We start from the raw sequence: 15,971 nt of genomic DNA, 5'->3' as shown, positions 1-15,971 counted from the left end.
TTGCTGACTAAGAGGGTGGTCCTAGAAGTACTTCTAAGGAAAACATTCCACTTCAGATTTTTTTTTTTTTTTTGGCTGTATTGGGTCGTCGTTGCTGTGTGCGGACTTTCTCTAGTTGCGGCGAGCAGGGGCTACTCTTCGTTGTGGTGCATGGGCTTCTCTTTATAGTGGCTTCTCTTGTTTAGGAGCACAGGCTCTAGGCATGCGGGCTTCAATAGTAGCAGCACATGGGCTCAGTAGCTGTGGCATGCAGGCCCTAGAGTGCATGGGCTTCAGTAGTCGTGGCATGTGGGTTCAGTAGTTGCGGCATGCGGGCTCTAGGGTATGCGGGCTTCAGTAGTTGTGGTGCACGGGCTCAGTAGTTATGGCGCATGGGCTTAGTTGCTTCACGGCACATGGGATCTTCCCGGACCAGGAATCAAACCCGTGTCTCTTGCATTGGCAGGAGGATTCTTAACCACTGTGCCACCAGGGAAGTCCCACATTTCTTTTATTGTGTTAGAATACTCGTAAAATTTGCCATCTTACCCATTTTAACATGTAAAGTTTAATGGTCTTAAATACATTCACATTGTTGTGCAGCCATCACTACCATCCATCCCCATAAATCTTTTCATCTTGCAAATCTGAAACTTTATGCCCATTAACCAACATCTGCCCATTCTCTGCTCGTCCCAACCCCTGGTAACCACCATACAATTTGTATCCTTATGATTTTGACTACTCTAGATATGTCACATAAGTGGAATCAAACAGTATTTGTCTTTTTGTGACTGGCTTAGTTCATTTAGCATAATGTCCTCAAGGTTCAACCACATAGTCGAATGTGTCAGAATTTCTTTCCTTTTTAAGGCTGAATAATATTCTATTATATGGGGAATTCTCTGGTGGTCCAGTGGTTAGGACTCTGCACTTGCACTGCTGGGGGCCCGGGTTCAATCCCTGGTTGGGGAACTAAGATCCCGCCAGCTGCGAAGCACAGTCAAAAAAAAAAAAAAATTCCTTTATATGCATATACTGCGTTTTGCCTATCCATTCATTTAGTGATGAACACTTGGGTTACTTCCATGTTTTAGCTATTGTGAGTAATGCTGCTGTGAACATGGGTGTAAAAATATCTCTTAAAAACCTGCTTTCAGTTCTTTTGGGTATACACGCAGTAGTGGGATTGCTAGATCATATGGTAATCCTACCTTTAATTTTTTGAGGAACTGCCACACGGTTTTCCACAGTGGCTGTAGCTTTTACATTCCCACCAGTAGTGCACAAGGTTTCCAATTTCTCCATGTCCTTTCCGGCACTTGTTCTCTGTTTATTTGATAGTAGCCATCACAGTGGATGTAAGGTGACATCTCATTGTAGTTTTGATTTACATTTAATTCTGATTAGCGATGTTGAGCACATTTTCATGTGTTTCTTGGCCATTTGTGTATCATCTATGTAGAAATGTTTATTCAAGTCCTTTGTCCTTTTTTTTTTTTTTTTTTTTGGTACTCGGGCCTCTCATTGTTGTGGCCTCTCTCATTGCAGAGCACAGGCTCCAGACACACAGGTCCAGCGGCCATGGCTCACGGGCCCAGCCGCTCCGCGGCATGTGGGATCTTCCCGGACCGGGGCACGAACCCGCGTCTCCTGCATCGGCAGGCGGACTCTCAACCACTGTGCCACCAGGGAAGCCCCCTTTGCCCATTTTTGAATCAGTTATTTTCTTGTTGTTGAGTTTAGGAGTTCTTCATATATTCTGGATATTAATTCCTTATCAGATACATGATTTACAAATACATTCTCCCATTCTGTGGGTTGCCTTTTTACTCTGTGGATAGTGTCTTTTTCTCAATTTTTCTTGAAATTTTATTTCAAGAAATAAATAAAATTATTTATTTCTTTTATTGAAATAAATACTTTTTATTGAAAATATAATTGACAGTTTTATTGAAATGTAATCGACATACAGTTTTATTGAAATATAATCGACATACAGCACTATGTAAGTTTAAAGTGTACAGCACTGACTGTCACATCTTGTGAAATGATTACCATAATAAGGTTAATGTCTTTCATCCATACAGATTTAAAGAAAAGGAAAAAATGGTTTTTCCTTGTGATGATCTACTCTTTTAAAAATTTCCACACATACTATAAAGCAGTGTTAACTGTAGTCATCAAGTTGTACATTACATCCCCAGTACTGATTTATCTTATAACTGGGAGTTTGTACCTTTTGACCACTTTCATCCAATTCCCCCACACCCAACCTCTGGTAACCACAAATCTGATCTTTTCTCTATGGATTTTTTTTTTTTTTAAAGATTCCACATGTAAGTGAGATTATACAGTATTTGTCTTTCTCTGACTGACTTATTTCACTTAGCATAATGCCCTCAAGGTCCATCCATGTTGTTGCAAATCTCAAGATTTGCTTCCTTTTTTTTTTTTTTTTTTGCAGTACGCGGGCCTCTCACTGTTGCGGCCTCTCCCGTTGCGGAGCACAGGCTCTGGATGCGCAGGCTCAGCAGCCATGGCTCACGGGCCCAGCCGCTCCGTGGCATGTGGGATCTTTCTGGACCGGAGCACGAACCTGTGTCCCCTGCATCGGCAGGCGGACTCCCAACCACTGCACCACCAGGGAAGCCCAAGATTTCCTTCCTTTTTATGGCTGAATAATATTCCACTGTGTATATACCACTACTTCTTTATCCATTCATCTGTTGATGGACACTTAGGTTGTATACATGTCTTGGCTATTGTAAATAATGCTGCAGTGAACATGGGGGTGCAGATATCTCTGTGACATAGTATTTCATTTCCTTTGTATATATTCCCAGAAATAGTATAGCTGAATCATATAGTATTTCTATTTTTAATTTTTTGGGCAACCTCCATATTTTTTTCCATAATAGCTGTACCAATTTACCATGCCACCGGCAGTGCACAAGGGTTCCTTTTCTCCACATCCTTGCCAGCATTTGTTGTCTTTGTCTTTTTGATGATAGCCATTCTACCAGGTATAAAGTGATATCTTGTTGTTTTGATTTGCATTTCCCTGATGGTTAGTGATGTTGAGTACCTTTTCCTGTACCTGTTGGCCATTTTTATATCTTCTTTGGAAAAATGTTAATTCATGTCCTTTGTCCATTTTTTAATTGGATTATAATGACCCTTGAACAACACGGGTTTGAACTATAAATGTCCACTTATGCGTGGGTTTTTGTCAATGGTAAATACAGTGCTGCATAATCTGTGGTTGGTTGAATCCTTGAATGTGGAACTGAGGAGAAGGAGCGCCAACTATAAAGTTAAACTCGGATTTTTTTTTTTTTTTTTTTTTTTTTACGGTGTGCGGGCCTCTCACTGTTGTGGCCTCTCCCGTTGCGGAGCACAGGCTCCGGACGCGCAGGCTCAGCGGCCATGGCTCACGGGCCTAGTCGCTCTGCGGCATGTGGGATCTTCCCGGACCGGGGCACGAACCCTTGTCCCCTGCATCGGCAGGCGGACTCTCAACCACTGCGCCACCAGGGAAGCCCTAAACTCGGATTTTTGATGGCTCGGAGAGTTGAGGCCCCTAATGCCCATGTTGCTCAAGGGTCAACTGTATTTGTTTTATTTTGGTTTTGCTATTGAGTTGTGTGAGTTATTTGTATATTTCAGATTTAGTCCCTTATCAGATATATGAATTGCAGATATTTTTTTTCCCGATTCTGTAGTGTCATTTTATTTTGTTGATCGTTTCTTTTGTTGTGCAGAAGCTTTTCAGTTTGTAGTTTCACTTGTTTGTTTTGATGTATTTCACTTGTTTTAGGTGTCACATCCAAACAATCATTGCCAAGACCTATGTCGAGGAGTTTTTTCCTATTTTCTTCTAAGAGATTTATGGTTTTCAGTCTTACAATTTAAGTCTTTTTTTTTAAGTTTTAAATTCCTTTTCTTTTTTTTAATTGAAGTATAGTTGATTTACAATATTCTGTTAATTTCTGCTGTACAGCAAAGTGATTCAGTTACACATATATATACATTCTTTTTATTTTTTAAAATTGATTTTTAAAAATATTTAATTTATTTATTTAATTAATTTTTTTGGCTGTATCAAGTCTTAGTTGAGGCATGCGGGATCTCTGTTGAGACATTTGAGATCCTTTTCATTGTGGTGCGTGGGCTCTTCATTGCACTGCTCGGGCTTCTTTCTGGTTTTAGCATGTGGGTTTTCTCTCTAGTTGTGATGTGTGGGCTTAGTTGCCCCACAGCATGTGGGATCTTAGTTTCCCAACCAGGGATCGAACCCATGTCCCCTGCATTGGAAGGTGAATTCTTTACCACTGGACCACAGGGGAAGTCCCTACATTCTTTTTAATATTCTTTTCCATTATGATTTATCACAGGATATTAAATATAGTCCCCTGTGCTATACAGTAGGACCTTGTTGTTTATCCATTCTATGTATAATAGTTTGCATCTGCTAACCCCAAACTCCCACTCCATCCCTCCCTTACCCCCTTTCCCCTTGGCAAGTACAGGTCTGTTCTCTATGTCTGTGAATCTGTTTCTGTTTCCTAGGTAAGTTCATTTGTGTCATATTTTAGATTCCGCATATGAGTGATATTATATGGTATTTGTCTTTCTCTTTCTGACTTAATTCACTTAGTATGATAATCTCTAGTTACATTCATGTTGCTGCAAATGGCATTATTTCATTCTTCTTTTATGGCTGAGTAGTATTCCATTGTTCATAGGTACCTCATCTTCTTTATCCATCCCTCTGTCAATGGACATTTAGGTTATTTCCATGTCTTGGCTATCGTGAATAGTGCTGCTGTGAACATAAGGGTGTATGTGTCTTTTTGAATTATAGTTTTGTCCAGATATATGCCCAGGAGTGGGATTTCTGGATCATATGGCAACTCTATTTTTATTTTTTTTTGAGGAACCTCCATCCTGTTCTCCATAATGGCTGCACCAACTTACATTCCCACCAACAGTGTAGGAGGGTTCCCTTTTCTCCACACCCTTTCCAGCATTTGTCATTTGGTCTTAAAATTTTAAGTCTCTAATCCATTTTGAGTTAATTTTTGTGAGTGGTATGAGATAGGGGTCTACTTTTATTCTTTTACGCGTGAATGTTCAATTTTCCCACCATCGTTGTATTGAAGAGACTGTCTTCTCCACTGAGTATTTTTGGCTCCCTTAATAAATACTAGTTGACTGTGTATGAATGGGTTTATTTTCTAATAAATAGGCTCTCAATTCTATTCCATTGGTATATGTGGCTGTTTTTATGCCAGCACCAAACTGTTTTGATGACTATAGCTTTATAATATAGCTTGAAATCAGGAATGATGCCTCCTGCTTTGTTCTTCTTGGTCAGGATGGTTTTGGCTCTTTGGGGTCTTTTGTGGTTCCATATAAAATTTATAATTATTATTTCTACTTCTGTTAAAAAATGCCATTGGAATATTGATAGAGATTGCACTGAATAGTTGGCTTGGGGAGTATGGATGTTTTAACAGTATTAATTCTTCCAATCCAGAGGCATGGCATGCCTTTCCATTTATTTGTGTCTTCTTTAGTTTCTTTTATCAACGTCTTATAGTTTTCAGCATAGAGGTTTTTCATTTCCTTGCTTAAATTTATTCCCAAGTATTTATTGTTTTTGATGCTATTGTAAATGGGATTATTTTCTTGATTTCTTTTTCAGATAATTCGTTGTTAGGGTACTGAAACACCACTGATTTTTATTTATTTCTTTTTGGCTGTGTTGGGTCTTTGTTGCTGTGCGTGGGCTTTCTCTAGTTGCAGTGAGCAGGGGCTACTCTTCGCTGTGGTGTGCAGGCTTCGCACTGTGGTGGCTTCTCTTATTGTGGAACATGGGCTCTAGGAGTGCGGGCTTCAGTAGTTGTGGCACGTGGGTTCAGTAGTTGTGGCTCGCAGGCTCTAGAGCACAGTCTCAGTAGTTGTAGCACATAGGCTTAGCTGCTTTGAGGCATGTGGGATCTTCCCGGACCAGCTCGAACCCCTGTCCCCTGCACTGGCAGGTGGATTCTTAACCCCTGCACCACCAGCGAAGTCCCCACCACTGATTTCTTAATGTTAATCTTGTGTCGTGCAACTTTACTGACATTATTTCTTAGTTCTAACAGTTTTCTGGTGGAGTCTTCAGTGTTTTCTGTATATAAAATCATGTCGTCTACAAATAGAGACAATTTTATTTCTTCCTTTTCTTTTTTAAATAAATTGGGCATATTTTTTAAAGCTTTTTAAAAATTTTTTATTATATTTAATTTATTTTTGGCTGTGTTGGGTCTTCGCTGCTGTACATGGGCTTTCTCTAGTTGTGGTGAGCGGGGGCTACTCTTCATTGTGATGCACAGGCTTCTCATTGCGGTGGTTTCTCTTGTTGCGCAGCTCACGGGCTCTAGAGTGCAGGCTCAGTAGTTGTGGCACAAAGGCTTAGTTGCTCTGCGGCATGTGGGATCTTCCCGGAGCAGGGCTTGAACCCATGTCCCCTGCATTGGCAGGCAGCTCCTTAACCACTGTGCAACCAGGGAAGCCCCCCACCCCCTTTTTTTTTTGGTCAGCACCTACTTTATTTTGAACAGACACAGGAGTCAGACGATCCTCCCAACAATCAGACCATTAGGGCTTGTAAGTAAAACAGGCAAAAATGGGAAACTAATAACCAGGACCAGCGTCTACCATTTTCCATGTGTTCACAAGTCTTTTTTTTTTGTTTTTGAGTTGGCCTTGAGTATGAATTTAGAGAAAGCTAGCAGAATATCAAATACTAACGTGAAGAGACCCTATATGCACACACTGGACCTGTCATGCCCAGCTCCCCTCACCCGCTACCTTTGACTGAACAAGACAGGAAGGAATTATTAAACTATTAGGTAGGATGAAGTTATCCAGTAGGAGGCACACCTCCAGCTCAGGTTTGAGACACCAGATCTCAGAGTAAAGGAACTTACGTTAGGTGGTGTGTAAAAGGTAATAGAAGACTAAGGCTTGGAAAGAGGATAAACAAGGAGGCTTTAAAAAATCTCTTCTCCTGGATGACCTGTTTAAGACAGAAACAATACCCCTTCCAATTGGACCCATTTCTGACTGAAAGTCATGCCAAGGTTGAACCTTAAGGAAAACTAAGTTTAAACCTCTTACAGAATAGCTCACCCCCACCTAGGGGTGGGGACAAGAAAACAATTTTTAATGAATATTACAGAGGCATAACTTCAAACTTAAAAATGGCCTGAGACATCCCAGTGATATGCTGTAGAGAATCATGAGTCAAAGGGTTAGTCACATGTATACTGTGGGCCACATGACTCAGGAACATGCCAAGTAGGCCGTGTTGCTTGGAAGTTTATCTAGTTTCTGGTCTGGTCCTGCCTTTAGTAATCCTGCAGTGGCACTTGGGCACACAGTAAGGCCTTTGGCACCATTTCCCCATAACCTAGCCCACACCCCTCTGCTCATCCTCAGGTGATTGGTCTGTTTGTGCCAGTACCCTTGGAAGGTGAGGGTTTGATGGGCCTCCTGCCAGTGTCTTGGTCGTGTGTGTCGCTGCTGGTGTGTTTCAAATACTACTGAAAACATGGGTTCTTAGCATTTTCCTGGTAATGGGTCCAACAGGAAACTGCCCTGTGGTCACCTCTCCACTGGACCCGGGGTTATTTTTCCTCATTTTTTCTTTCTTTTCTCCTCAGACTTGTGGTAGGGGTTCCACAACATGAAAAGCAGAAGTATGAGAGGGATGAGAAAGTAGGGGGTGTAGACAGATATAAGGAATAGTCGCTCGTGGAAAGTCTTAGGTCCTTGTCCTCTGAAACAACTGGCTTTGGAGAAATCCTCGAGTAGAAATGTGGAGAGGATTAGAATCAGAGTTGTCATGGTGTGAACCGAGTAGATGATTGCAGGGGTGTGGATCCACCTGCAGCCGTCTTTGAAGAAGGCATATGTTGCAGTGGGAAAGAAGAGCAGCTGAAACACAAGCTCCCAAAACAGGAAGGACTTAAACCACACCGGCGGGTTCTGTAGCAGGGGGTCTTTGAACTCCTCAGTCTACCACTGCTGCAGGTTTCTCAGTTCCACGGGGATCTCAGAGATCAGGCGGCAGCACCGCCTTCAGGTCCACGAGCAGGGTGAAGGGGATGTAGGAGAGGAATTAGAGACCCAGCAGCCACTCCAGGCCATGCCAGGCACCCAGAGGCCGCCTCATCCATCAGTTGGGCAGAGCGGGAGCAGAGACTCTTTTTTTTTTTTATAGTTTCCAACCCCTTCCTTCCTTCCTTCCTTCCTTCCTTCCTTCCTTCCTTCCTTCCTTCCTTCCTTCCTTCCTTCCTTCCTTCCTTCCTTCCCTCCCTCCCTCCCTCCCTCCCTCCCTCCCTCCCTCCCTCCCTCCTTCCTTCCTTCCTTCCTTCCTTCCTATTCATTCATTCTGCTGTGCTGGGCCTTAGTTGCAGCATGTGGGATCTTTATTGCCGCACACAGGATCTTTAGTTGCACATGCAGGATCTTTTAGTTGCGGCATGTGGGATCTTTTAGTTGTGGCATGCAAACTCTTAGTTGCGGCATGTGGGATCTAGTTCCCTGACCAGGGATCGAACCCAGGCCCTCGGCATTGAGAGTGTGGAGTTTTAGCCACTGGGCCACCAGGGAAGTCCCCCTTTTTGATTCTGATGCCTTTTACTTATTTTTCTTGCCTAATTGCTCTGGATGGGACTTTCGATACTGTGTTGAGTAGGAGTGCTGAGGGTGGGCACCATTGTCTTGTTTGACAATGAGTTTGGGAATATTCCCACTTCTTTGATTTTTTAGAAGAGTTTGAGAAGAATTGATGTTAATTTTTCTTTAAATGTTTGATAGAATTCACCAGTGAAGCCATCTGGTCCTGGGCCTTTCTTCATTGGGAGATTTTTGCTCACTGATTCAATCTCCTTGCTAGTAATTGATCTGCTCCAATTTCTTCCTGATTCAGTCTTGGTAGCTTGTATGTTTCTAGAAATTTATCCATTTATTCTAGGTTGTCCAATCTGCTGGCATATAATAGTTCATTGTGGTCTCTTATTTCTATAGAATTGGTAGTAATCTCCCCACTTTAATTTCTGATTTTACTAACTTGAGTCTTCTCTCTTTTTTAGTCTATCTAGCTAAAGTTTTGCAAATTTCTTGATATTTTCAAAGAACTAACTTATCAAAACATTGATTTTCTGTATTACTTTTCTATTCTCCACTTCATCCATATCTACTCATATCTTTATTATTTCCTTTCTTCTGCTACTTTTGCGTTTAGTTTGTTTTTTTTTCTAGTTACTTAAATTATAAAGTTAGGTTGTTGATTTGAGATCTTTCTTGGTTCTTAGTGTAAGTGTTTATAGCTAAAAAATTTCCCCTTAGGGAATTCCCTTGTGGTCCAGTGGTTAGGACTCAGCGCTTTCACTGCTGAGGGCCTGGTTCAATCCCTGGTCGGGGAACTAAGATCCCACAAGCTGTGTGGCATGACCAAAAAAAAAATAATTCCCCTTAGTACCACTTTTGCTGTGTCTCATAAGTTTTGGTATGCTGTGTTTTATTTTCATTTATCTTTAGGTATTTCTAATATCCCTTGTGATTTATTTTTTGACTCCTGTTTTTTAAAGTGTATTAATTTCCACAATTTTGTGTACTTTCCAGTTTTCTTTGTACTTGATTTCTAACTTCATCTTCACTCATCCCCCACCCTCTCCCCTCTGGCAAGCACCTTTTTATTTCTGTATCTATGATTCTGTTTCTGTTGTATTATATTTGTTCATCTGTTTTGTTTTCTAGATTCCACATGTAAATGAAACCGTGCAATATTTGCCTTTCTCTGTCTGACTTATTTCACTTGGCATAATATCTCTAGGCCCATCCATATTGTTGTAGATGGCAAGATTTCAGTCTTTTTTATGGCTGATAAAATATTCCATACACACAGACCCCACATCTTCTTTATCCAGTTATCCATTGATAGACACTTAGGTTGCTCCATATCTTGGCAGTTGTAAATAATGTTGCAATGAACATAGGGGTGCACATGTGTCTTTTTGAATTATTGTTTTTATTTTCTTTGGAAAAATACCCAGAAGTGTAATTGCTGGATTGTATGTTAGTTCTACTTTTAATTTTTTGAGGAACCTCCATACTGTTTTCCATAGTGGCTGCACTAATTTACATTCCTGCCAACAGTGCACAAGGGTTCCCTTGTCTCCACATCCTCCAGTTTGATTGTGATTATTTTGCATGTAGCTGTCCAGTTTCCCAACAGCATTTATTGAAGAAGCTCTCTTTTCCCCATTGTATATTCTTGATTCCTTTGTCATAGATTAATTGCCCTTGTAAGTGTGGGTTCATCTGGGCTCTCTATTCTGTTCCACTGATCTACGTTTTTGTGCCATTACCATACTGTTTTGATTACTGTAATAGCTCTTTGTAGTATAGTTTAAAATCAGGGAGCATAATACCTCCAGCTCTGTTATTCTTTCTCAAGATTGTTTTGGCCACTCAGGATCTTTTGTGTTTCCATACAAATTTTAGAATTATTTATTATAGTTCTATGAAAATGCCACTGATATTTTGATAGGGATTGCATTGAATTTGTAGATTGCCTTAAGGAGTATCGTCACTTTAACAATATTAATCCTTCCAGTCCATTAGCACAATATATCTTTTCCTTTAAAAATTTTTTTTAAACTTTTTTTTTTTTTTGCGGTACGCAGGCCTCTCCCGTTGCGGAGCACAGGCTCCGGATGCGCAGGATCAGCGACCATGGCTCACGGGCCCAGCCGCTCCGCGGCATGTGGGATCCTCCTGGATCGGGGCACGAACCCGTGTCCCCTGCATCGGCAGGCAGACTCTCAACCACTGCGCCACCAGGGAAGCCCTTTTAAACTTTTTATTTTATATTGGAGCATAGTTGATTAACAGTGTTGTGGTAGTTTCAGGTGTACAGCAAAGTGTTTCAGTTATACATGTATCTATTCTTTTTCAAATTCTTTTCCCATTTAAGTTGTTACATAATATTGAGCAGAGTTGCCTGTGTAATACAGTAGGTACTTGTTGGTTATCCATTTTAAATAAAGCAGTGTGTACATGTCAATCCCAAACTCCCTAACTCTCCCTTCCCCCCACTCTTCCCCCCAGTAACCATAAGTTCCTTCTCTAAGTTTGTGAGTCTGTTTCTGTTTTGTATCATTTCTTTTTAGATTCTGCATATAAGTGATATCATGTAGTATTTCTCTTTCTCTGTCTGACTTACTTCGCTCAGTATGACAGTCTCTAGGTCCATCATGTTGCTGCAAATGGCATTATTTCATTCTTTTAATGGCTGAGTAACATTCCATTATATATATGTACCACATCTTCTTTATCCGTTCCTCTGTCAATGGACATTTAGGTTGCTTCCGTTTCTTGGCTATTGTAAACAGTGCTGCAGTGAACATTGGGGTGCATATATCCTTTTTTACCATGTTTTTCTCCAGATATATGCCTAGGAGTGGGATTTCAGGATCATATTGTAGCTCTGTTTTTAGTTTTTTAAGGAACCTCCATACTGTTCTCCATAGTGGCTGTACCAATTTACATTTCCACCAACAGTGTAGGAGGGCTCCCTTCTCTCCACACCCTCTCCAGCATTTATGGTTTATGTATTTTTTGATGATAGCCTTTTTAAAAAATTTATGTATGTATTTATTTATATATGTATTTTTGTCTGCATTGGGTCTTTGTTGCTGCATGCGGGCTTTTCTCTAGTTGCGGCGAGTGGGGGCTACTCTTCGTTGCGGTGCGCAGGCTTCTCATTGCGGTGGCTTCTCTTGTTGCAGAGCACGGGCTCGAGGTGTGTGGGCTTCAGTAGTTGCAGCACGCAGGCTCAGTAGTTGTGGAGCATGGGCCTAGTTTCTCCATGGCATGTGGGATCTTCCCTTACCAGGGCTCATACCTGTGCCCCTGCATTGGCAGGCAGATTCTTAACCACTGTACCACCAGGGAAGTCCTGATGATAGCCATTTTGACTGGTGTGAGGTGATATCTCATTGTAGTTTTGATTTGCATTTCTCTAACAATTAGTGATATTGAACATTTTTTCACGTGTCTCTTGGCCATCTCTATGTCTTCTTTGAAGAAATGTCTATATAGGTCTTCTGTCCATTTTTTGATTGGGTTGTTTGTTTTGATGATATTAAGCCACATGTGCTGTTTGTAAATTTTGGAGACTAATCCCTTGTTGGTCACACCATTTGCAAATATTTTCTCCCATTCTCTTGGTTGTCTTTTCATTTTGTTTGTGGTTTCCTTTGCTGTGCAAAAACTTTTAAGTTTAACTAGGTCCTATTTGTTTATTTTTGTTTTTATTTCCATTACTCTAGGAGACAGATCAAAAAAGATATTGCTGCAATTTATGTCAGAGAGTGTTCTGCCTATGGTTTTCTCTAAGAGTTTTATAGTATCCAGTCTCACATTTAGTTTTTTAATCCACTTTGAGCTTATTTTTGTGTATGGTGTTAAAGAATGTTCTAATTTCATTTTTTTTTTTACATGTAGCTGTCCAGTTTTCCCAGCACCATTTATTGAAGAGACTTTCCACCATTGTATAGTCTTGACTCCTTTGTTGTAGATTAATTGATCATAGGTGCATGGGTTTATTTCTGGGCTTTCTATCCTGTTCTGTTGATCTATATTTCTGTTTTTGTGTCAGCACCATACTGTTTTGATGACTATAGCTTTGTAGTATAGTCTGAAGCTAGGGAGCCTGATTCCTCCAGCTTTGTTTTTCGTTCTCAAGATTGCTTTGGCTATTCAGGGTCTTTTGTGTCTCCATACAAATTTTAAGATGTTTTTGTCCTAATTCTGTGAAAAATGCCATTGGTAATTTGATAGGGTTTGTATTGAATCTGTAGATTGCCATGGGGTAGTATAGTCATTTTCACAATATTGATTCTTCCAATCCAAGATCATGGTATATCTTTCCATCTGTTTGTGTTGTCTTCAATTTCTTTCATCAGCATCTTATACTTTTCAGAGTATAGGTCTTTTGTCTCCTTAGGAAGGTTTATTCCTTGGTATTTTATTATTTTTAATGCTATGGTAAATGGGATTCTTTCTTGAATTTCTCTTTCTGATCTTTCGTTGTTAGTGTATAGAAATGCAACAGATTTCTGCATATTAATTTTGTAACCTGCAACTTTACCAAATTCATTGATGAGCTCTAGTAGTTTTCTGGTAGTGTCTTCAGGATTTCCTATGTGTAGTATCATGTCATCTGCAGTCAGTTTAACTTCTTCTTTTCCAATTTGAATTCCTTTTATTTCTTTTTCTTCTCTGGTTGCCATAGCTAGGACTTCCAAAACTATGTTGAATAAAAGTGGCGAGAGCGGACATCCTTGTCTTTTTCCTGATCTTAGGAGAAATGCTTTCAGCTTTTCACCATTGAGTATGATGTTAGCTGTCGGTTTGTCGTATATGGCCTTTATGATGTTGAGGTAGGTTCCCTCTCCACTTTCTGGAGAGTTTTTATCATAAATGAGTATTGAATTTTGTCAAAAGCTTTTTCTGCATCTATTGAGATGATCATATGGTTTTTATTCTTCAATTTGTTGATGTGGTGTATCACACTGATTGATTTGTGGATATTGGAAAATCCTTGCATCCCTGGGATAAATCCCATTTGATCATGGTGTATGATCCTTTAAATGAATTGTTGAATTTGGCTTGCTAATATATATGTATTTTTATAAATTTATTTTATTTATTTATTTATTTATTTTGGCTGCGTTGGGTCTTCGTTGCTGCGCGTGGGCTTTCTCTAGTTGTGGTGAGCGGGAGCTACTGTTCATTGCAGTGTGCGGGCTTCTCATTGCAGTGGCTTCTCTTGTTGCAGAGCACAGGCTCTAGGCACATGGGCTTCAGTAGCTGTGGCACGTGGGCTCAGTAGTTGTGGCACACGGGCCCTAGAACACAGGCTTAGTAGTTGTGGCACATGGGCTTAGTTGCTCCACAGCATGTGGGATCTTCCTGGACCAGGGCTTGAACTCGTGTCCCCTGCATTGGCAGGCAGATTCTTAACCACTGAACCACAAGGGAAACCCCATCTTTGTCTTTTTGAAAGTATGATTATAATGTGTCTTGGTTTGGGTCTCTTTGAATTAATCTTACTTGAAATTTGTTGAGCTTCTTGGATGTTTACATTTGTGTGTTTCACTAAACTTAGGAACTTTTCAGCCATTATGTCTTCTAATATTTTCTCTGCCCCTTTCTCTCCTTCTTCTGGAGTCTCATGATGTCCACTTGATGGTGTCCCACAGGTCTGTTAGGCTCTGTTCACTTTTTTAAATCTTTTTCCTTTTTGTTCTTCAGTCTCAATAATTTCACTGTCATATCCTAATGTTCATTAGTTTTTTCTTTTGCCTGCTCATATCTGCCTTTGAATATGCCTAGTGAATTTTCCATTGCAGTTATTGTGCTTTTCAGCTCCAGAATATTTTTGGTTTCTCTTTAGGTTTTTTAAATCTCTGATAGTTCCATTTTGTTTACACATTGTTTACTTGACTTTCTTCATATCTACCTTTAGTTCTTTGAGTATCTTTAAGACAGTTGTTTAAAAATTTTGGTAGTATATCTGTCATGAGGTCTTTTTCAGGGAAAGATTCTATTGAATTATTTTTTCCTTTGAGTGGGCCATACTTTCCTGTTTCTTTGTATGTCTTGTGATTTTTTTGTTGAACACTGGCATGTGAATCTAATAATGTGGCATCAACTCTGGAAATCAGATTCTCCCTCATCCCAAGGGTTTTCTGAGTTTTTTTAATTTGTTATTTTTGTTTTTTGTTGTAGGCTGTCTCTGTGCTGAATATTGGTCTGAGGTGTAAAGTTAACATCTTCTCAGGTCTTTTCTGAGGCTTTCCCTGAACATATATCGTCACTTTCTAATTTTCCCCATATAGGCAGTTGTTTTTGAATGTCCTAGTCTTTAATGTTTGGCTCCTGAAAGAGGAAAATGCAAAAAGTGAAGGCGGGGGGAGGGCAAAAGGCCACTGGTCCTTTAAATTCCCCTGGAAGTCACTTGAGCCAGAGATGGAGGGGCTTAAAATGATGGGGGAGCGGGGGAGATGAGACAGTGGCTTCCTGCCTCTTTGCACTTCAGTAATCAAGCAGCAATCCTACTGAGAGGACAGATGCTTAATATTCAGGGGACAGAATCCTTTTTGCCCACCCTAGCTCCCACAAGCTGTGCCAGAAAACCTGCAGAGCTGCCTGCCATGTGGCTGATGGTGGTGGATGGGTAGCTGCTATTGTACTAGCCGAAATTGACTAAAATTGCCTACAATATACCATCCATGCCTGGAAGTTGCAAGGTTTCAACAGACTCCAGAATTCCAAAATAGTTAGATCAGACAGATTCTGCCAGTGTAGTTGTTGTCTAGGTGGGAGAGAGATTCCTGGTGCTTCCTATTCTTCCATCTCCCCAGAATCCTCCTCCACTTCACATATGATCTGTTGGGCTGATGAACTCTGAGTTAATAGTGGAAATAGATTTAAGATCAGTGTGGCCTGAAGACCACAGATCCATTTTGCAGTTATATCCCCTGCCCCAAGTCAAGTTGTTGCTGGTTCCCAATACATCAAGGACCAAAATCAGGTTGCCGGCATTGCTAGAAAAACCATGTGGTTCTGGCCTCCACATCTCAAGGCAAGTAACAGGAATGAAGGGCCACTGAAATAGAGATGTGAGGCTGCCTTATGAGAAAGGGAGGAAGCCAATTTATTGAGCATCTACTAAGTACTAGTTTGGGCATAGTGTACTAAATGCTGAGATGGTGATGAGTAAAGGAATGCATGAGTTCCTTGATCCCTCAGTGGGGGGTCATATGAGTTTATTGTTTTGGCTGGTGTCACCTTTAGGAAGACTTTGGTATCTGTAAAGGGCAAGGGTATGTGTGTGGGTTCACGTTTTTACACTGAAAAGATCA

The 15,971-nt window shown here is 40.6% G+C and overlaps 1 pseudogene across 1 annotated transcript; it reads right to left on the bottom strand.

Moving 5' to 3' along the window:
- Window positions 1-6,404: 6,404 nt before the first annotated feature.
- On the bottom strand, window positions 6,405-8,383 carry LOC309828986 (sigma intracellular receptor 2-like; annotated as a pseudogene). The gene has a single exon. The product of its transcript is annotated as a sigma intracellular receptor 2-like (transcript).
- Between the last annotated feature and the right edge of the window lie 7,588 nt (window positions 8,384-15,971).

This window comes from Grampus griseus (genome assembly GCF_964374135.1).
Source record: "Grampus griseus genome assembly, chromosome: 10".
NCBI lineage: Eukaryota > Metazoa > Chordata > Mammalia > Artiodactyla > Delphinidae > Grampus > Grampus griseus.
Note: the sequence above shows the minus strand (reverse complement) of the source record. Positions and strands in the feature narration are given on the sequence as shown.